We start from the raw sequence: 21,962 nt of genomic DNA, 5'->3' as shown, positions 1-21,962 counted from the left end.
TATTATAGTATGAGACTCTTACCTCAGCCGGTGATCGGTTGCTTGGCATGATGATGTCCGCTGTGACGATCCAGGCTCACTGAAAAAGGCCGCGTTATTTTCGAACGGACTGACTGACACCCGGACTGTAACGTTAACATAACTCATGTGTTCAGTGCTCCTGCTTACGGCTGCTCCTGACGAATACGATTATAGCTTTGAACCACTGTGATCGCAAACAATCCACTTCACAACCGTAGACTAAATTCAAATCTCCCGCTTGCTTGCCCTTAGCAGTGTTGCCAGATCTCGCGAGACAAATAAGCAACCAGGCCCGTGAAAACAAGCCCAAAACAAGCGACTTTTTCTCATAGATAGACAGTAAAAGAGCTTTTTCTACGGAGCCCCCCTAGGTTCCGGGAAGAGAAAAATAAATAAACTGTGTGCACGGTTTTACAATCCGTGGGGACGGATAGTTTTAAACTGTGGGTACAGATTGTCAATTTACATCCATGTGGACAGATTGTTAACAGCGCAGTTGTGTAAAACTGTGCACAGTACAGTTTATTTTTCTTCAGTAATGAAGCTTGGCTGTCCATCTAGTGAAAAATGTTGGTACTGCGCCCAAATAAAATCTCACTAAAAAGCTAATTTTTTGAGATATCAACCTAAAATTTGGAACACAACTTCTTTAGATTTTTGGCTTACATTTTCTTGCAGTTTTAGAGTAAAATATATTTTGTAATATATATATATATATATATATATATATATATATATATATATTATAGAAAATATAAATAATTATATTTTTACATTGTTCATTTTCATAAACTCAAACTTGTATAACTTTTTTTCTGTTTCACTTTCATAATTTCATAATACTTCACTTCAACAATAATATGGCAAATGTCTTCTTTAAAATAAGACCAACCATAGGTCTATATTCCAAAGCATTCTTGAATTACAACCATTTAAGTTTGGATAGTGATTTTCATGTCTATCTATGCGAAAAAAGGGGGAGTGACAGTTAAAGGATTAAACAATTATTAAACTATAATATTTATATCTATAATATCTAAAATATAATTAATATATAAAAACTCTCCTACAGTCCAGTCACCATCAGTCGCGACGGTCGCAATTCATTTAAACGTCACTCACTGACGTTGTCGTTTTCCTAACCAGAAAAAAAACGATTGCCCTGCTCTGCCTCTGATTGGCTAGTACTTGTTGCCATCTGGGTCAGAGCCAATTAGAAGCAGGATGTGGGTGAGAAAAAACTCTACTGTCTCCTGTGTGTATGGGGAAAGGGGAGGGACAGAGGGAACAGGCAAGACAAACTCCTACGTCTGGAGTTCTTCGTTTTCCAGTCACACTCAAGACCTTCGCGGTCAAAAGTGACCGGACCCCTGAAATCAATTTTTATTTTTTTTCAGTAAAATCAATTAAATTTATTTTTGTTCAATAATATTTTTTCTTTTTCTTTTTTGTGTTTTGAGAGAATTTTATGAAAATAATTAATATTTATGCAATAATTATGATCAATTTTTTCCCATTGAATATAATAGAAAATTTATATATATATTTTTATTTTATTATTTTTTAATTAAAGGTTCTCTAAGCGATCCTGGGTGACGTCACTTCTTGTTGACGTTCGAACTATTGTCAAACAAAACGGAGGCTAGCTAGACCCTCCCTCCTCCTCATCCGCACACTAACCCCCCAAACCACACCCCCAAACCCTTCTTGTCAGTCATTGGCTGGAACAGTTTGTTATGTTTTGGGGAGCGGGTCGCTGCAGTTTGTTTTTGGTGCTGTTTGTGGAGCCTGGGCTGTCTACAGAGATCGCGTTTCTTTACAGTGTGTTCAGGGGACAGGCAGCCAGCGGATAGTGAGGAGATGTTTGCTGTATGTGACAAAAAATGTTTTGGCCTAAAAAACACATGACATCGCTTAGAGCACCTTTAATGCTGTATTTCAGGTTAAAGTGGATCCTTGGCCTATAGAAAACATTTTTTTAAATCACATTGGAGCCATCTGGTGGATGTAGTGAGCATAATTATCATGCAATATCATATTTTAACCACTAGATGGATTTACAGCCTCTGTAGAAAGGCTTGTGAATTCTAGTTGTTTTTGCACATATTTGCCTATTTTTTTCAGGTTGTGGATTTTAATTTATAATAAGTGATTCTCAAAGACTATTTTTGTCAAGTTTTTTGTTTGTTTTGTTGTTTTATTTTATTTTTAAAAAATAAAATAAAAATTATATTCTTTTCGCATAGACATGAAAATCACTATCCAAACTTAAATGGTTGTAATTCAAGAATGCTTTGGAATATAGACCTATGGTTGGTCTTGTTTTAAAGAAGACATTTGCCAGATTATTGTAGACGTGAAAGAAATTATGAAAGTGAAACAGAAAAAAAGTTATGAAAGTTTGAGTTAATAAAAATGAACAATGTAAAGTTTTAATTATTTATATTTTATATAAAATATATATATTATAAAATATATTTTACTCTAAAACTGCAAGAAAATGAAAGCCAAAAATCTTAAGAAGTTGTGTTCCAAATTTTAGGTTGGTATCTCGAAAAATAAGCTTTCAGTCAAGATTTTTTTTTGGCGCATACCAAACTTTTTCACTAGATGCATGGAACGCCAAGCTTCCTTACTGACCATATAAGGGCGCCTCCATTTTCATATATGTTTTGAGTGATCTGAACCATGTATTTCCATAATTTTCATACAATTTATGAAGTAGACATCCTATTCAGAAGTAGTATGGGTGGTTTGACAGTATTTGATTTGAATTCAACCTCTAATAAACACATCAAAAGAGCACATATGTGCTGCAATAGGCCTGGAGGTTACTAGGGAAGAATTCCATCGTTTGATCTTACACTGTGTGTGTGTGTGTGTGCGTGTGTTCAAGAGAGAGAAACATAGTGTGTGACCTTTGCATTTTGGACCCAATGTCTCCCCTTTATTTGATTCATTGATTTGATTTCACATATTCTCACATTTCTCTGTTACAGTTTCACCAGTCTCATATTTCCCTATGTGTGTGTGTCTGTGTGTGTGTGTGTGTGAGCATGTCTATTTTGCAACCTTGATGGCTTACAGTCTCATGCTTTCATATCTGTGTGCTTTTTATTCCTTACATTGATGAATAATTGCTTTTATTTCACACATTTCCCAAAATTAGCTTTTGCAATGACACACGTTCATTTGTGTGTGCGTGTGTTTTTGTGTGTATAAGTGTGTGTGTGTGTGAGTGTATTTGTCTGTTTTGCACTCTTGATGTTTTAGAGATTCACCCCTTCACTGTGTTATGCTTTTTTTCTGCATCGTGGCTGATTTGTAGATTGTACGCACAAAAAAACCTCTGTATTTTCATATTTTTGCCATTTTCCCATTCATATCCTATGGCCGGTCATTTTTGACCGAAGGCCATGAGTGTGACTATTTTTTTTACGACCACTTAGACTTTTCAAATCATGTCCCCAATTTTTTTGTGTGTTCATATACCAAGTACCATAAAAGTCACCAAGTTTCGTACCATTCCAATGAAGCTACGATTTTTAACATTTTTTTATTTAAAAAATTCCGGTCGGAAACGACCGAAGAACACCAGAGGGTTAAATAACATATAGAAAATATCTGCTTGACAACGAGCTGGGAACAAGCCCAAATAAGCAACTACACTTTAGAAACAAGCCCAAAAAAACCGCGACCCGCGACTACCAATATTTGTAAGCGACTTTACTGAAAAGCAAGCCCAAAGTCGCTTATAATAAGCGGACTTGGCAACACTGGCCCTTAGTTGACACAGGTCCAAACAGCTAACCGTTGTGGTGGGCGGGACTAAGCATCGGAAAAGTATTGGCGGATAATCTCGATAATTTGAATCTGCGTCATTGCGCGCGCCCGCGCGAGCACACACACACACACACACACACACACACACACACACACACACACACACAGTCGCACCCACACAAAGCCACGCAATGTGTGCAGCAACGCAGATTTGGAAAAATATTCATAAAACACATAACATGAAATTAGGGGAGAATAATACAAATGATTATCAAAATGAGCACATTTGCCAGACAAGATTAAAATACGGTCTGAAAGATTTGCAAGACTTTATTGCTTACGACTATAAAGATTTTATATTTGCAAGACAACATTTAAAAGACTGTTTGTATACCTACTGTATACAAATACAATTATTTAACCTTAAAACTCACTTTGACATCCACATGCTTAATGATCTTCAAGGACATGTTAAATGACTGCTGATTTCTGCAGTTATACCTTCTTTTCTTTGTTTTCTAATTTCACAGAAATAATCTGTAAAATATTACTGAATATTTAATGTAAAATTACACATAACCCTGTAAAAATACAGACAATTTCCTTAAAAAAAAGGTAAAATTGATGTAAAACCAAAATACAAACAATTACCTGTAAATATAATAGTGGACCTTTAATTTACAACAAAAATCTGTAAATTAACAGGTATTCACTGTATAATGAAAAAACGGCAAAATTCTGTAAAAAAATACAGGGCGTTACCTGTAAATTAACTTTTTTTTTTTACAGTGTGGGAAACAACATAGTCAGAATTCATTCAAATTCTTCAATTAGACCTATTGACACAATTCATTCCAAGACATCCAATATCTCGTTTTGTCATTTCGTGAAGAAGGCTTAGTGAGGTGAAAAGGTTGTCATGTACAAAGTTACATCCTGGAGGAACTTATGCTTGTTCGGCTAGACCCGTATGGGCTAGACCATGACTACACTTGGGCCCTGTCCTAGGCCAGTTTCAGGGAGATGTCTGTTCACTCATTCAGTGCACTGAAAATGGGCCGTACGTTGTAGAAAGGGTTGTTTGTGGTCATGTGTGGGGCACACCAATTGGTTATCATGAACATCTGCCCAATCCTCCAGATAATTCACCTCTGCATCGCCATTCAATAGTCTACTTGGCAAATAGGCTGTTTCACCCATGGTACTCCCTATCTGAGCCATCACTATCACAGTCACTTTCAATTTGGGGTGGGGGGAAGGGGGTCACGTACGTCAAGAAGGTCCAACACATTGACCGTTTCTGGGACACTCATCACTACACTGAACAAAATTATAAATGCAATACTTTTGTTTTTGCCCCCATTTTTCATGAGCTGAACTCAAAGATCTAAGACCTTTTCTATGTACACAAAAGGCCTATTTTTCTCAAATATTCTTCACAAAATCTGAATCTGTGTTAGTGAGCACTTCTCTTTTGCCAAGATCATCCATCCCCCTCACAGGTGTGGCATGTTCAGTGTAGGATTGCCAAAACCTGCCAATACCAGCCAATACCACTGTTTTCATTTGAAGGACTGTGTTATACTACCGGTCACAATTGTGACCGTAAACAAATTTACAAGTCTTACGAGCAAAATATACACTCACCGGCCACTTTATTAGGTACACCTGTCCAACTGCTCGTTAACACTTAATTTCTAAGCAGCCAATCACATGGCGGCAACTCAGTGCATTTAGGCATGTAGACATGGTCAAGACAATCTCCTGCAGTTCAAACCAAGCATCAGTATGGGGAAGAAAGTTGATTTGAGTGACTTTGAACGTGGCATGATTGTTGGTGCCAGAAGGGCTGGTCTGAGTATTTCAGAAACTGCTAATCTACTGGGATTTTCACGCACAACCATCTCTAGGGTTTACAGAGAATGGTCCGAAAAAGAAAAAACATCCAGTGAGCGGCAGTTCTGTGGGCGGAAATGCCTTGTTGATGCCAGAGGTCAGAGGAGAATGGCCAGACTGGTTCGAGCTGATAGAAGGGCAACAGTGACTGAAATAACCACTCGTTACAACCGAGGTATGCAGCAAAGCATTTGTGAAGCCACAACACGCACAACCTTGAGGCGGATGGGCTACAACAGCAGAAGACTCCACCGGGTACCACTCATCTCCACTACAAATAGGAAAAAGAGGCTACAATTTGCAAGAGCTCACCAAAATTTAACAGTTGAAGACTGGAAAAATGTTGCCTGGTCTGATGAGTCTCGATTTCTGTTGAGACATTCAGATGTTAGAGTCAGAATTTGGCGTAAACAGAATGAGAACATGGAACCATCATGCCTTGTTACCACTGTGCAGGCTGGTGGTGGTGGTGTAATGGTGTGGGGGATGTTTTCCTGGCACACTTTAGGCCCCTTAGTGCCAATTGGGCATCGTTTAAATGCCACGGCCTACCTGAGCATTGTTTCTGACCATGTCCATCCCTTTATGGCCACCATGTACCCATCCTCTGATGGCTACTTCCACCATGTCACAAAGCTCTAATCATTTCAAATTGGTTTCTTGAACATGACAATGAGTTCACTGTACTAAAATGGCCTCAACAGTCACCAGATCTCAACCCAATAGAGCATCTTTGGGATGTGGTGGAACGGGAGATTCGCATCATGGATGTGCAGCCGACAAATCTGCGGCAACTGTGTGATGCCATCATGTCAATATGGACCAAACTCCCTGAGGAATGCTTCCAGCACCTTGTTGAATCTATGCCACGAAGAATTGAGGCAGTTCTGAAGGCAAAAGGGGGTCCAACCCGTTACTAGCATGGGGTACCTAATAAAGTGGCCGGTGAGTGTATATGCAGGAGTATTATTCTCAAAATATATCAGTAGTAGCCCCCTTAAAGAATATATGTACAAAATATGATAGTTCTATATGTAAATTAAGATGTTTTATATACTACTTTTTGTAGTAGTCCGAGGAAGACATCTTCTTCTAGATGTGCAAGCAGGAAGTGAACTGATCTGGTCATGTGACCTTTCACACTAGTCACATGACATTAATTGATTTTAATCAAGACAATCTATTTTGTCATTTAAAAGTTGAATTTCTTGCCCAAAGTCAATAAAAACATTTTTAGAGCTTCCAGAAATAAGAAAAAAGCTGCGGTCACAATTGTGACCGGTGGGATTAAACGGGTGGACTTAAGGTGGACCCATGGGGAGGTAGTGGTCCCGGGAGTTTTTTCCCCCTTTATCTAACTTTTTATTAGTGATTTAAAATAGATTTTCCTGAAAAAGTTTTGTGAAGCGTTTACAGAAGGGGACTGACACTATGCATTCTCGTTATCACATTAACAAATCTGTTAACTTGTGATTGTCACTACACCTAATTATTTCTAGCGCTTTATACAATACAGATTGTTTCAAAGCAGCTTTACTGGGATAAACAGGAAAATAATGATTCGATGAGGCAAACAGAGTTCAATTGTGCTGTAAACCAGCTCTAAAAAGAAAATAGTGTCATTGTTCAGCTGAGGTCAGTTCAGTGTTGATTAAGGTTCGGTTCAATGTAAAAATCATCAAATATGAAATTAGTTCAATTCAGTGATGTCATCGTCTAGCTCAGTTCAGTTCGCATCCAATATGTCAGTACAGTCAAATCAATAATATTGCTGAATATTATCAGCTGAATATCAGTTGAGCAGGGGTTGTCGCTAATGTGTGAAAGAATTCATGTATGATCTAGTATAATCAATTCTAATTAATCCACAAATAATTTAATTTTTCACATGCTCTCATCCACCCTCTCAAAGTCTGATCCACTTCTCTAATGCATTTAAAGCAAAATTACATGTAAAGACACCTCTTTATTATTGCTATTCCTTAAAAACAACTCTAAGTTTTAAAGGACAAATACACGTTAAACATAGTTTTTTTTGTTACATTAATGTTACAGTCCCTGTCTTGTGTTTCAGGACTTTTGTTTTTAAGTGTATTCTTGTTCCTATTGTTTCTGCTGTTTGACGTCCTGTGATTAGTTCCTGTTTACTTTGGCTGTGTCCGAAATCGCCCCATACCCTCATTCACTATTCCTTACATTAGTCTACTAATATAATTCACTTGAGGAAGTGAATGGAAACGAGTGAGAAAATTCGGACACTGAAGAACACATTTCAATTTTAAAAATAAAACATTGCTGAATCTGATCTTTATGATCAGTTTACAGTATGTATTTTAGCTATAATGATAAAAGATATAATAACATTGAACAGAAATAAATAACTAAATAAAAACTAATCTGAAAAATTCAATTTTCTAACACTGTAATATTGGTAGGATCTGAAAAGGAGAACTAGCAAAAGCACTGTCTACCATGCATCTTTTTTATCAATAATCCTAATCATACATTTTTACCAGCCACAAACAAATATATATATATTTTACACTAGACTGAATCAAGATGAATTTATCAAGCAGTGTTAATGACTTCTTTTGCCATTTTCAAATACATATGTAAATCGAATTGATGTCAACTCATTAATTCCATTATTTAATAATTACCATTATTTTTTTTAGGAAAGAGACCCAAGTCGGCGAAAACAAAGGCATGATTTAATCACATTGCCAAAGGTAGTCATTAATCCTAGGCTCCTTTATCACTAAAAGACAAGATTCTGCAGTGACAAGATTCGCCAGCAATTGATACGAATGTTTATTATTCTTACTGACAAAGCTTGACACCACAGGGCTGTGCTGTCACACGAACACAATTAACGCCGCTGTTCTTGTGCAGCAAACAGTAACTCTGTTTTTCAGGAAACCATAATTAAAACTCGGAAAATAAATGGATATTTGTATGTCTCAGTGATCTGTAAAAACGGCAACAAGTAGGGAGTGTAAAGTTAATTAAAATCAATGATGTGGAATTAAGTTGGGGCCAAAAAAAACTAAAAAAACATGTTAGTCATGACAGTTTCTTGGATTATATGACAAAGGACATATAAGAGCCCAAAATATCAAGGCCTTGGGAATCACAATATATATAGTAGGCCTATGTATGCTTGACGGAAAAGCATTCATGTGAGTGTAGAGGGTTGGGTGCCACATGACAGCAAATTCTTCTCCTCAATTACTCGTCTTGAAAAAAAACTCACTTAATGCCATGCATCTTAACATCCTCCAATTAGAAAGCTGCTGAACACTTGAAGAGGGTGTAATTACAGAGGCAGTTAAGAGCTGACTGACGGTGCGAGAGAATGAAATATGAACAGAGGGACACGAGTCTTCTGATCGTAGAGCTCCCAGCTGAACAGAGATTAGTATAGACAAGTGTGACCCTTCACAATAACCACCTTCAGAGCCATAGCAATTCTGTGTCCCACGTCTACATATTCAAAAAATATGTACAAGCGAGACCATAACAAATATTATGTTTGCGTTCCCATATGATCCAATATTAAAAGGAAAAACTTACCATTATGCTTCCACAAAGAAGAGAGAAATAAGAAAAAAGAAGAAAGAAAATGTGCCATATTTACAATAAATGAAAAACAGTCTTCATAGTTTGTGAAGAGTCCATTGATATACTGCGTACATGTTTTGATATGTTGCATTCATGCAACAAGTGTCTAAACTTAAAGTCACCATTCATGTGCTGGACAATTTCCGCTGGAATCTCAGCAGGTGCATATGTTTTTTCTCCTAGTCTTGATTGATCTGGATTATTTTGAATGAAGGAATGTGCTTTTCGTACAACTTCAGCTCTCTCTTGCATGTACTATCACCATAGAGCATGCGCAGCAAGAAAATTAACAAAGGGAGTAGCTATGCGTATATGCGTAGCGTATAACGCTAGTAATGGGGGCATATAATAAGTAAAAAGAAATCGCTAGTTTATACCACTAACAAGGCTCAAAATAGCCCCACACGAACACAGTAACATAATGAGGGTCTCTACATGCAAAACGAAGCATTGAGAACTTTGTAAGTGTACAGACCGTTTAATAAGAAGACATTTTATAAAGATAGTCCACTTCGTGTATACAGACAGGAGCCATCTTTGGAAAACAGTCTCGACTAATCAAACCACGAACGCCATTCATACAGTTCAGAAGCTCACTAAACTTCATACAGTTCAGCTCACTTAGCACGTCGTTCGTGGTTTGATTAGTCGAGACTGTTTTCCAAAGATGACTCCTGTCTGTATACACGAAGTGGACTGTCTTTGTCTTCTTATTAAACGGTCTGTACACTTACAAACTTCTCAATGCTTCGTTTTGGATGTAGGGACCCTCATTATGTTACTGTGTTAGTGTGGGGCTATTTTGAGCCTTGTTAGTGGTATTAACTAGCGATTTCGTTTTAGCAGCTACTGTCACGGTTCATCGATCCATGTGTTCGTTTTGTATATCTGTTGGTGTGTTTTGGGTGTGGGGTTGTGGGTGTGTGTGTGTGTAGTGCTTGTTGGTTGCTTAGCACCGGCTGATTACGCTAACTGCCGTCAGCTGCAACTAATCTACTACTTGTTAGCTGCCTTTATCTAGCTGGAGGTTTTCATGCAGGGTGTCGGTTCGTTGTTCATGTTTTTGTATTCTGTCACCCAGTACCTGTGTCCGAGTTCCTTGCGGGCTCTTCCTGTTTTCCACGGAACATCCAGTTTGCTGAGGGATCATCCGGGAGATTGTTCCTGTCGCTGCCCTGTGTCCTTGCTGATCTCCAGTCCAGTTCCTCTCCTCTTGTGTAGTGTCTTCCAGGTCGCCCGCCTGTAAACGTGGTGTTTTGAGTTTCCCTGTCTGTTCCGTCGTCAATAAACTGTTTCACTTGCACTTGGATTTTGAGACTCATCATTGTGACAGAACGAACCGACCAAGATGGATCCAGCAAGTGTGGCCGAATTGACGGAGATTCTATCGAAGAGTGAGGTGCGCATGCAACAACAGGAGGAACAGGCGACGGCCACGGGTCGTGCTGTCCAGTCATTGGTGACCCAGGTCTCCGAATTAACTACCCAGTTGCAACAGCTAAGAACCGAGACGGCTTCAGTGCTACGTCAAGTGACTACAAGCGCTTCCGTTTCGGTCGCGCAGACCATTCGTGCTACTGAGCCTCGTCTTCCGCCTCCAGCATTCTATTCCGGTGAGCCTAAATTATGTCGTTCATTTCTGGCTAAGTGTTCCCTGCATATCTCTCTTCAACCTTAATCATTTCCCACTGAGGAGGCTAAAGTGGCTTTTGTCATCACACTTTTATCGGGGAGAGCCGCGACTTGGGGAACTACTGTGTGGGAACAGCGACTTCCTTGTTGTGACTCTTTTGATGAATTCTCACACGAGCTCAGAAAGGTCTTTGATCGCGCAGCTTCCGGTAGGGACGCAGCGCGAATTCTTGCGGAGATGCGTCAAGGAGATCGTCCAGTGACGGACTATTCTATTGAGTTCCGCACTTTGGCTGCGGAGTGTGGCTGGAATTCGGAGGCTCAATGGGACATGTTTTTACATGGACTTTCCGATAATATCAAGGATGAAATCTATGCCATGGATTTACCCACGGGGGTGGATAGACTCATCGACCTAGCCATTTTGGTGGATTCGAGACTACGACGACGGGGACCGCGAACACAGCGAGGATGGCTGGCCACTGCACAGTCTAATGTATCCTTTCCTGCTGTGGAAACTGCAGAGTCTTTTCCAGGTCCGGAGCCTATGCAGATGGGCAGATCTCGTCTATCGCAACAGGAGAAGCAGCGAAGGAGAGAGAAGGGATTGTGCTTGTACTGTGGAGTCGTTGGCCACATTGCCCTCCAATGTCCGGTAAAAGCCAGCGCCCGCCAGTAGGTAAGAGGTTACTGACGGGTGGATCTACACTGACTAAATCCTCTTTTTCTGCTACTCATCTCACTGTCAGTTTAAAACTTCCTGCTCAGAGCTTTGACTGTGAGGCTCTGATTGACTCGGGAGCAGAGGGAAATTTTTTAGACTTTGACCTCGCTCAGAGACTCATGATACCGATGGTGACACTGACTCAACCCATCTCTGTAGTAGCGCTTAATGGCCAACGGTTACCCTCTGTCACTCATTCCACGGCCCTAATTAGACTCGTTATCTCTGGTAACCATTCTGAAGAGATTGAGTTTCTTTTAATTCACTCCCCTTCTGCTCCTGTGGTACTTGGCCATCCCTGGCTGGTACTCCACAACCCACATATTAATTGGTGCAGGAATTCAGTTTTGTCTTGGAGTGAATATTGTCATGCTTCTTGTTTAATGTCTGCGTGTTCTCCAGTGTCTTGTGTTGTGTTTCAGGATGAACACGCGGATCTATCTAACGTGCCACGTGAGTATCTTGACCTGAGGGAAGTGTTCAGTAAGTCTCGGGCTGCTTCTCTCCCTCCGCATCGTCCCTATGACTGTGCCATAGATTTACTGGCAGGTATGTCTCCGCCGAAAGGCAAGTTATACTCACTTTCCGTTCCTGAAAGGGAGGCCATGGAGAAATATATTTCTGATTCTCTAGCCTCTGGGTTCATCCGTCCTTCCTCTTCTCCAGCGGGGGCAGGGTTCTTTTTTGTGGGGAAGAAGGATGGTTCCCTGTGACCTTGTATTGACTACCGAGGGTTGAACAACATCACGGTAAAGAATACTTATCCTTTGCCGTTGATGTCTTCGGCTTTCGAGAGGTTGCAGGGAGCATCCATCTTCACAAAATTGGATTTACGCAATGCTTATCATTTGGTCCGCATAAGGAAGGGGGATGAATGGAAAACTGCTTTTAATACCCCCAGGGGACACTTTGAATACTTGGTCATGCCTTTTGGTCTGTCTAACTCCCCTGCGGTTTTCCAGGCACTCGTTAATGACGTGCTGAGAGATATGGTAGATCAGTTCATATATGTCTACCTGGATGACATACTGATATTTTCTTGGTCTCTCCAGGAACACGTTCAGCACGTCAGACGAGTGCTCCAGAGACTGTTAGAGAATGGGCTTTTTGTCAAGGCGGAGAAATGTTCGTTCCATGCACAGTCGGTTCCATTTCTGGGTTATATCATCTCCTCCGAGGGGACGCGCATGGATCCCGACAAGGTTAAGGCTGTGGTGGATTGGCCAACTCCAGATTCCCGTAAGGCCCTACAGAGGTTTCTGGGGTTTGCCAATTTTTACCGGCGTTTCATTCGCAATTTCAGCCAACTAGCCGCTCCTCTGACTGCCTTGACCTCCTCCAAGACGACGTTCAGGTGGTGTGGTGTAGCTGAAGCTGCATTTACCAACCTCAAGAGCCGCTTTGTTTCAGCTCCCATTCTTATAGCCCCTGATCCTTCACGTCAGTTTGTGGTGGAGGTCGACGCGTCAGAGGTGGGGGTAGGAGCGGTTCTTTCCCAGCGCTCTCCCGCGGATGACAAGGTACACCCTTGCGCGTTTTTTTCTCATCGTTTGTCTCCTGCGGAATGTAATTATGACATTGGTAACAGAGAGTTGCTGGCAGTCAAGCTAGCGTTGGAGCAATGGCGTCATTGGTTAGAGGGTTCAGGGGTACCCTTTATTGTCTGGACTGATCATAAGAACCTTGAATATATCAGATCAGCAAAACGACTCAACTCCAGGCAGGCTCGGTGGGCACTTTTTTTCGGTCGTTTTGATTTTACTCTCTCGTACCGCCCGGGTTCTAAAAACATCAAACCCGATTCTTTATCGCGCATTTTTGATCCTTCTGAACGCCCGTCTCCTCCCGAGTGCATTTTACCGGAGACTCTATTCATCTCCACACTCGTTTGGGAGATCGAGTCGAAGGTCCTTGCGGCCTTAGAAGGGGTAACGCCTCCGCCCGGTTGTCCACCGAGTCGTTTATTTGTACCGGAGGGGTCAAGGTCCGACGTAATTCGGTGGGGTCATTGTTCCAACGTAGCATGTCACCCAGGAGTTAATCGCACCAGTTTTTTGGTCAGGCAACGATTCTGGTGGTCCTCTATGGCTCGCGACATTCTGAGTTTTGTATTGGCATGTTCGGTCTGTGCTCGTGGTAAGACTTCCAATCGCCCACCGGATGGGTTACTCCAACCGCTGTCTGTCCCTTTGAGACCTTGGTCCCACATCGCGCTAGATTTTGTCACTGCCCTCCCGCCCTCCCAGGGCAAGGCGGTCGTTTTGACCGTAGTGGACCGGTTCTCGAAGGGGGCTCATTTCATTCCCTTGCCCAAATTACCATCTGCCAAGGAGACAGCGGTTGCTGTTATAGATCACGTCTTTCGGTTACATGGCCTCCCGATGGACGTGGTATCTGACAGGGGTCCCCAATTTATTTCCAAATTTTGGAGAGAGTTTTGTCGTTTATTGGGGGCGAGTGTCAGTCTTTCTTCTGGGTTTCATCCTCAGAGCAACGGGCAGACCGAGCGTGCCAACCAAGACTTAGAGAGTGTTGCGATGTTTGGTTTCTCAGAATCCTTCCTCCTGGAGCCAAAAACTCTCATGGGTTGAGTACGCACATAACTCGTTACCAGTGTCATCCACGGGCCTATCTCCTTTTGAGTGTAGCGTAGGGTACCAGCCACCTATTTTTCCCAGTCTGGAATCTGAAGTCGCGGTCCCCTCTGCTCACGCCTTCGTCCAGAGGTGCCACCGCACATGGACCAGGGCCCGAGAGACTCTGCTCCAGGTGGGGGCGCGCACTAAGGCTAAGGCCGATCGCCACCGGTCAAAGCCTCCCGTGTACGTTGTGGGTCAAAAAGTGTGGCTTTCTACTAAGAATATTCCGCTCCGTTCCGTGTCTAATAAGCTAGCTCCTAAATTTATCGGCCCGTTCACGGTCACCAAAGTCATTAGTCCGGTGACTGTCCGTCTCAAACTTCCTCCAGCGTACAGGAGAATTCACCCCGCCTTTCATGTCTCCAAATTGAAACCTGTTTTTCGTTCTAACCTTAATCCGCCGGTTCCGGTTCCCCCACCGCCGCGACTCGTAGACGGGGAGCCTACGTATTCGGTTAATCGTATTCTGGACTCGAGACGGAGGGGACGCGGATTCCAGTACCTGGTGGACTGGGAGGGTTACGGTCCGGAGGAGAGGAGTTGGGTTCCTGCTAGGGACATACTGGATCACTCCCTTATCGATGATTACAATCGTCAGGTAGGCTCTCTTGGGAGTGCCAGGAGGCACTCTTAGGGGAGGGGGTACTGTCACGGTTCATCGATCCATGTGTTCGTTTTGTATATCTGTTGGTGTGTTTTGGGTGTGGGGTTGTGGGTGTGTGTGTGTGTAGTGCTTGTTGGTTGCTTAGCACCGGCTGATTACGCTAACTGCCGTCAGCTGCAACTAATCTACTACTTGTTAGCTGCCTTTATCTAGCTGGAGGTTTTCATGCAGGGTGTCGGTTCGTTGTTCATGTTTTTGTATTCTGTCACCCAGTACCTGTGTCCGAGTTCCTTGCGGGCTCTTCCTGTTTTCCACGGAACATCCAGTTTGCTGAGGGATCATCCGGGAGATTGTTCCTGTCGCTGCCCTGTGTCCTTGCTGATCTCCAGTCCAGTTCCTCTCCTCTTGTGTAGTGTCTTCCAGGTCGCCCGCCTGTAAACGTGGTGTTTTGAGTTTCCCTGTCTGTTCCGTCGTCAATAAACTGTTTCACTTGCACTTGGATTTTGAGACTCATCATTGTGACAGCTACTTATTAAATGACCCCATTATTAGCGTTATACGCTAAACAGTTTTTAGAGATAAAACTCTTTACATTCGATTATCATGAAAACAAATCTCAGAGAACGGTTGACTAGGTACCAATGTTTTATTAGACCAAAGGTTAATTTTGCGTCGGAGTTCTCCTTTAAGGATGACGTCAATTTCAAGCCAATTCAAGCTTGATTCAGACTAAAGAATATTAACAAACAAGAGTATTGCGCAGAACGGATTCCAAGTGCGGACTTTGCAAGCAGGATTTCACAGGACGTTTCAGAGTGGTATGCTTGTTTTTTTTTAAATTTTCTTATACATTTTAGAAACGATGTTATACACCATTTAATCACACTATTTGTCAGAAAACTATGGAAATACAAACAGTAATCGATCACAAAACCATGTCTAATTTTCCGTAGGGGCGGTGAACAGTCTTACAAAAGCGAGAGCTCACAAAAGTTACAGTAAACACTGTATCAACATTAATGTTGGCTAGCAGGCGAGCGGAGACAAACAGATTTGCCCTTTGATTGTTAGCCAGATTGTTAGCTAAAGTTCTGTGTGTGTTCCCTGCTGTTAGTGAACGAGACCTTAGACATTATGAGCATGTTGCAATACTTTTAAAACGTGTCAAATTTCACTGCTAAACAATCAAATTGGCACGTCCATGTGCCACACTGAAGGAATACATTAAAATATCTGTACGAAATGATAATATACAGCAGAAGCAAGATGTATCTCAACCTCATGACAACCTTTATGCATTCTGGAACTGTGAGATATTACATGACCAGAAAACATCTACCTGCTCAGCATAAGAAATAAGTATGTGCTTTTTTATATTATTTATTTGTTTGTTGAGCTGTTACAGCTCTCACGGGTTTGGAAGGGCAAGCAGCAGCTGATGTTTGATGGAAAACTGCAGCCATTTTCTCACCTCTATCGTACCTCTTTGGCACCGGCATGCAAAATACTTCATTATGCATCATCAGACAGTCTCCTAATGGAAGGCTGAATGCCTGCTTCAATATTCTGCATAAATTAGCAATGGCTTTTGAGCATTAAAGACCTGGAAGCATTCCGGCCCCCAAATATAATACTTTAACTGCAGTCTGGATTTACAGTATATGAAATTCGGCCACCATTTGTGTCGAAATGCAACCTTTTAAACATTTTGTGTGGTATTTCCATCTGGAATAGAATGCCTGATTAAAGGATCAAAATGAACAAATCTTTTTCCGAGTCAATTCGTTCATTTCGGTCGTTAAATGAATCAAATGACTCGTAAAAAGATTTGTTCATTTTGATGATCCTGGAATGTTTTCATCAAAAACCTTAATTTCTTTTCGACTGAAGAAAGAAAGACATGGACATCTTGGATGACATGGGGGTGAGTAAATTATCAGCAAAAGTTTTTTTTAAAGTGAACTACTCCTTTGAAGTCAAACATTTCCATCTCATAAAGAGGACACCACTTTTCTTCAAACAATTTAAATTTAACCTGTAGATGCATTTATTAACGGTGTACATTTTTTAATTCTATGTTAAAATGTTTTCAGTTTTAAGTATAGTAAAACGACCTATGTAAATACACGATAAGGCATGTTTTGATCCAGAGATACATTATATGGGTCAAATCGCATTACGAGAATTGCATGTATCCTTGTGAAGAAGGCATTGTGATGAGCAAAATAAATAAGCTCAAGATGGTTAATTATTTATCAATGATTAATTAATAATAATTAAATTAATCATTTCATTCAACACCAAAAAATAAACAAATAAATAAATAAACAAAATAACTATATTATTTGTTTTCTGTGGAACTGTGTAATTGTGAAACTTTTTTTTTTGTTGCAATTCTGTGTTACTTCTATTTGCTGGCTCAAAAGGGCACATTTTACATTTAAGTAAAGCCCATATCTTGCCATGCAGCAATAAAAGTGCTAATTGCAATTGTTTGCACCGACCCTTTCATGTTTGAATTGATGGCATGCCGTTTTCACGATTTAATCATGAATTGAAAAGCCGCTAATCAACTGCAAGAGTTTCTTTGCCTCTCAGCATGATCTGCCGACTTGATGTAGATTCATATAGATTCATATGGTATTGTTTTTTAGACAATGAAGTAGTTATTTTAATGATTCACAGACAACTGTCCAATTGTGAGGCCATTGTATCCTCTTTTAAGGCGATTGTTTTTCAGAGTGTCTGAAACATAGGGACAGAGTATGTGACTACTTTTATTAAAAGTAAAAAAAAGTATTTTTTGCCCCTATTTGTTGCCTGTCTCTTTCTTCTTTTGTCATTTCCATTGACCACATTTCTTCCCATCCTTATTCTTTTCTATCCAACAGCATCTCCTCCACTATCCGCCCTCATTGAATCGCACCATCACATCCTGGTTAGGGTTTCGTCTATACCACTTTTTGTTGTCTTTAGGTAAATTACTCAGAGAGAATCAATGCAGCATCTCACTTCCTGTCACGTTGACTGTAAGCAGGATATCGTGAACCGATTCACAGAATTCACAGGTCCTTGACTCATTTAATGCCCCTTGAATTATAATTAGGAAAATCTGCTATGTATAACAGGGTCATCTATCTTTCCTGAGTTTCCATGAAGAAGTTTTCTATTTGATATTATTGTGCAAAGAGAAGGACGGAGTTCAGGCAGTAACCTCCAATGCTTTGTTTCCTCTTGCACTCTTGAGCTTTTCATTTGGTACTTGAGAAAATTGGTGAAGAATTTACCCATCCAGAAGTTTCATATAAATATATGAAAAGCCACATGAGCTTCTTTGGGCAGCATTTGATTTTTTCAGAGTACCAATGTCAATAACAAATTTAGTGAAAGCCTATTTTGGAGATTTGCAATTCAGTTTCTCAACTCCAAAATTCAGCACTGCATGGCAATGCCTAGAGGTTGGAATAATGGCAGGATGCACCATTTCTCCACTGGCTTTTACCATGGCGATGGAAGTAATCATGAGGGCATCAAGATGGGTAGTAGGAGGAGAGCGCTTGGCTTCTGGGATGCGACTACCACCAATCAGAGCATACATGGATGACATGACAACCATGACTACAACAGTAGCCTGCACTAATCGGTTATTGGGGAAGTTAACAGATAATATTGAATGGGCACGAATGAAATTTAAGCCCTCTAAATCAAGGAGCATCTCGATAGTTAAAGGAAAGGTAGTAGATAAAACATTCTTCATTAATGGTGAGGCAATACCAACAGTTTCTGAGAAGCCAGTGAAGAGTCTTGGGAGATGGTACGATGGGGATCTAAAGGACACAGTTCGGGTGGGAGAAGTTAGACGACAAGCAGTGGAAGGGTTGAAGAGCATAAACAGCTGTGCTCTACCTGGTAAACTAAAACTCTGGTGCTTTCAGTTTGGTCTACTGCCGAGGTTGCTGTGGCCACTGACCGTGTACGAGGTTTCTTTGACAACAGTGGATAAGCTGGAAGCGTTGGTAAGTTCATACATCAGGAAATGGTTGGGAGTTCCACGCTGCCTCAGCAGAGTAGGACTTTATAGTAAAGGAATATTGCAGCTGCCAGTCTCTGCTTTAACCGAGGAGTTCAAGTGTGCCAAGGTCAGACTGGAAATGACCTTAGTAGAGTCACGCGACAAATCTGTAAGGGAGGCAGCCCCTGTGTTAAAAACTGGTAGAAAGTGGTCAGCAAAGAAATCTGTAGTAGAGGCAAAGGCTGCCCTTCAAATTAGGGATATCGTGGGACAGGTACAGCATGGAAGAGGGGGTTTTGGGCTCAGTTTAGCTCCTCCTAAATGGCACAAGGCAGGCCCAGCTCAAAGGAGGAAGCTGGTAGTCAACGAGGTGCGACAGCAGGAGGAGAGGATGAGGTGTATAAAGGCCATTTCACAGGCCAAGCAGGGAGAGTGGATGAGATGGGAGAGTGTGGAACAACGTAAGATGGGCTGGCAAGACCTTTGGTCAATGGAAGAGAGTAGGATCAGTTTCCTTATTAGGTCAACATATGATGTTCTCCCATCACCGCAGAACCTAAACCTCTGGGTAGGAGAGGATCCCTCTTGTCCTTTGTGTTCATCACCTGCCACATTAAGGCACATTTTGACAGGATGTAAGGTGGCTCTTAGCCAAGGTCGGTTTACTTGGCGCCATGACCAAGTACTGCGATGTTTGGCTTTAGCATTAGAAGGCAAGCGTAACATGACCAATAAGTTGCCACCTGTTCTAGCAAAACATTACACGCAGAAGACAATATTCCTCCGCCCAGGCGAGCAACCACCAAGAAAAGGTGTTAACACCAATTCTCGCCCAGGACAACTGGAAGCTGCTAGGGACTGGAAGATGCTGGCTGATCTTGACCAACGGCTTATTTTTCCACCTGAGATTGCCACCACTAACCTACGACCAGATATTGTTTTGTGGTCTGGATCAGCACGCATTGTTCAACTGATAGAGTTAACAGTGCCATGGGAGGATACGGTAGATGAGGCATATGAGAGGAAGAAACTGCGGTATGCTCATCTGGCCACTGAAGCAGAACAGCGAGGATGGAGAGTCCAGGTTTATCCAGTGGAAGTGGTTTGTCGAGGTTTTGTGGCACACTCTACAACCCGGTTCCTCAGAGACGTCGGATTCAGTGGCCAAGAGTTGCGTCGCACAGTAAAGAACTTATCTGAAGCAGCAGAAAGGAGCAGCAACTGGCTGTGGTTGAGACGGAAAGATTCTAGCTGGCTGTGTACAGGCCGCCACGCTACGGTTTCGTAGAGTTCTTGAAAACTTGAAGAGTCTGTTGGTTTGTTTGTATACGTTCCTGTGGATATTGCGTGAATGACGGGTGGTTGGGTAGATATTGTGTTTTGCGGTAGGTGGTATGCCATACGGAACCGTTGTCCACTGAAACTGCATATTAACGCACCAGTGGGGCTCGACAGCCTTAGTCAACGGGTTGGCGCGTATGGTTGGGTCGCGGAGAGATTGTGATATTGTGGTTAGGTCTCAGCAGCAGGAGGGATGTAGAGGTCAGTAAGCTGGGCTGAGTTGAGTGGGGGACGGAGGGGGGTGACTCTGGGACGCCAGAGTCACTGTCGAGCCCTCTTGAGGTGTCGTGGGCTAGTCGACGAAACACTGAGGACGGAAGGTGCCCACTTGAAGACCCTAGAGATGTCCCCTACTCGGTTCAATCCAGACGGTTGTCGTGCTGGTCCTGTAGTTGCAGCCGTCGCGTGCGCTAACGCGCCAAGTACACTGCTGCCGTTAACGCTGGACAGAAGGGGAGTCACACTACCTTATGGAAAGAAGCGTAAATGGATGGAGAAGCATAGTTTACTGTAAAGCTACGTCTTAGTTTTGCTTATCTTGGCGAAAGCCGAGTACAAATCAGCATGAAGTTTTAACATCTACTCTCGTGTAATGGAAATCTCCCTGTGGCCCAGTGGCGGAACCCGAAGCTTTCACGCGAGAGACCCGTGTTCGATCCCGGCTCTCGCAGCAGATAAAAAATTTAGTCTCGCCGCGGCCAGACTTCCACCGAAACTTTTCGCTCGTTCAGTTCCAGAAAATGCGACTGTTCCAGTGTATTTTGCAGTAAACAAGCTGGTACCATGGCCCGCTTGCCTGCACATAAAGGCCGTTTCCATGGCGACCCAGAAAATTCATGTAATCATTGTATTTCTGGTTTTCCGGCCACAGCCGATGGTGTTATAAGTGTAATAAAATGCTCACAGCCCAGTGTTCATTTCTACACACAAACACAGCCCGCCACGGTACAGGGCTCGCACAAATGAAATCGACGCATGTCAATTGTGCATTAAATGTAGTGAATGTGCCCACAACCCAGTGCCCACAAACACTACCACGGTTTCTGTAAAACGAAACCAACACAAGTCTTCCTAGCCTCCTAGGAAATCGACGGTGTTTCAGTCTCGCCGTGGCCAGACTTCCACTGAAATTTTCGCTCGTTCAGTTCCAGAAAATGTGACTGTTCCAGTGTATTTTGCAGTAAGCAAGCCAGTACCATGCCCGCTTGCCTGCACACAAATGCTGTTCCCACGGCGACCCAGATAAATCACATAAATGGTGTATTTTCTGGTATTCCGGCCACAGCCGATGGTGTTATGAGTGTATTGAAAATGCCTACAACCCAGGGCTCATTTCTACACACAAACACAGCCCGCAAAAATGCAGGGCTCGCACAAACAAAATCGCCTCATGTCGATTGTGCACTAAATGTAGTGAATGTGCCTACGTCTCAGTGCCCACAAACACTACACACCACATGTCCCACGGGTTCTGTGAAAACGAAACCAACACGCATTCAGTCAGCTCAGGCCGACGGTGTTTTTCAGTGCAGTAAATGTGCCCGCTGTCCTGCGCCCACATTCACTCACAGACATGTTAAGCCCCACGGGGCTCGCCCCGCTCTCTCTCCCTCAGCCAACTGCTATAAGGGTTTTGAGCGCGGCCAGGCTGCCCGCCGCGATCGGCGCGCCCCCCGCCTCACACACTGT

The sequence above is a fragment of the Rhinichthys klamathensis genome, unplaced genomic scaffold, assembly GCF_029890125.1.
Source record: "Rhinichthys klamathensis goyatoka isolate OS25496 unplaced genomic scaffold, OSU_Roscu_1.1 h1tg000181l_1, whole genome shotgun sequence".
NCBI classification, from domain to species: Eukaryota; Metazoa; Chordata; class Actinopteri; order Cypriniformes; family Leuciscidae; genus Rhinichthys; species Rhinichthys klamathensis.
The sequence above is the reverse complement of the archived record's forward strand: the minus strand, read 5'-3'. Positions refer to the sequence as shown.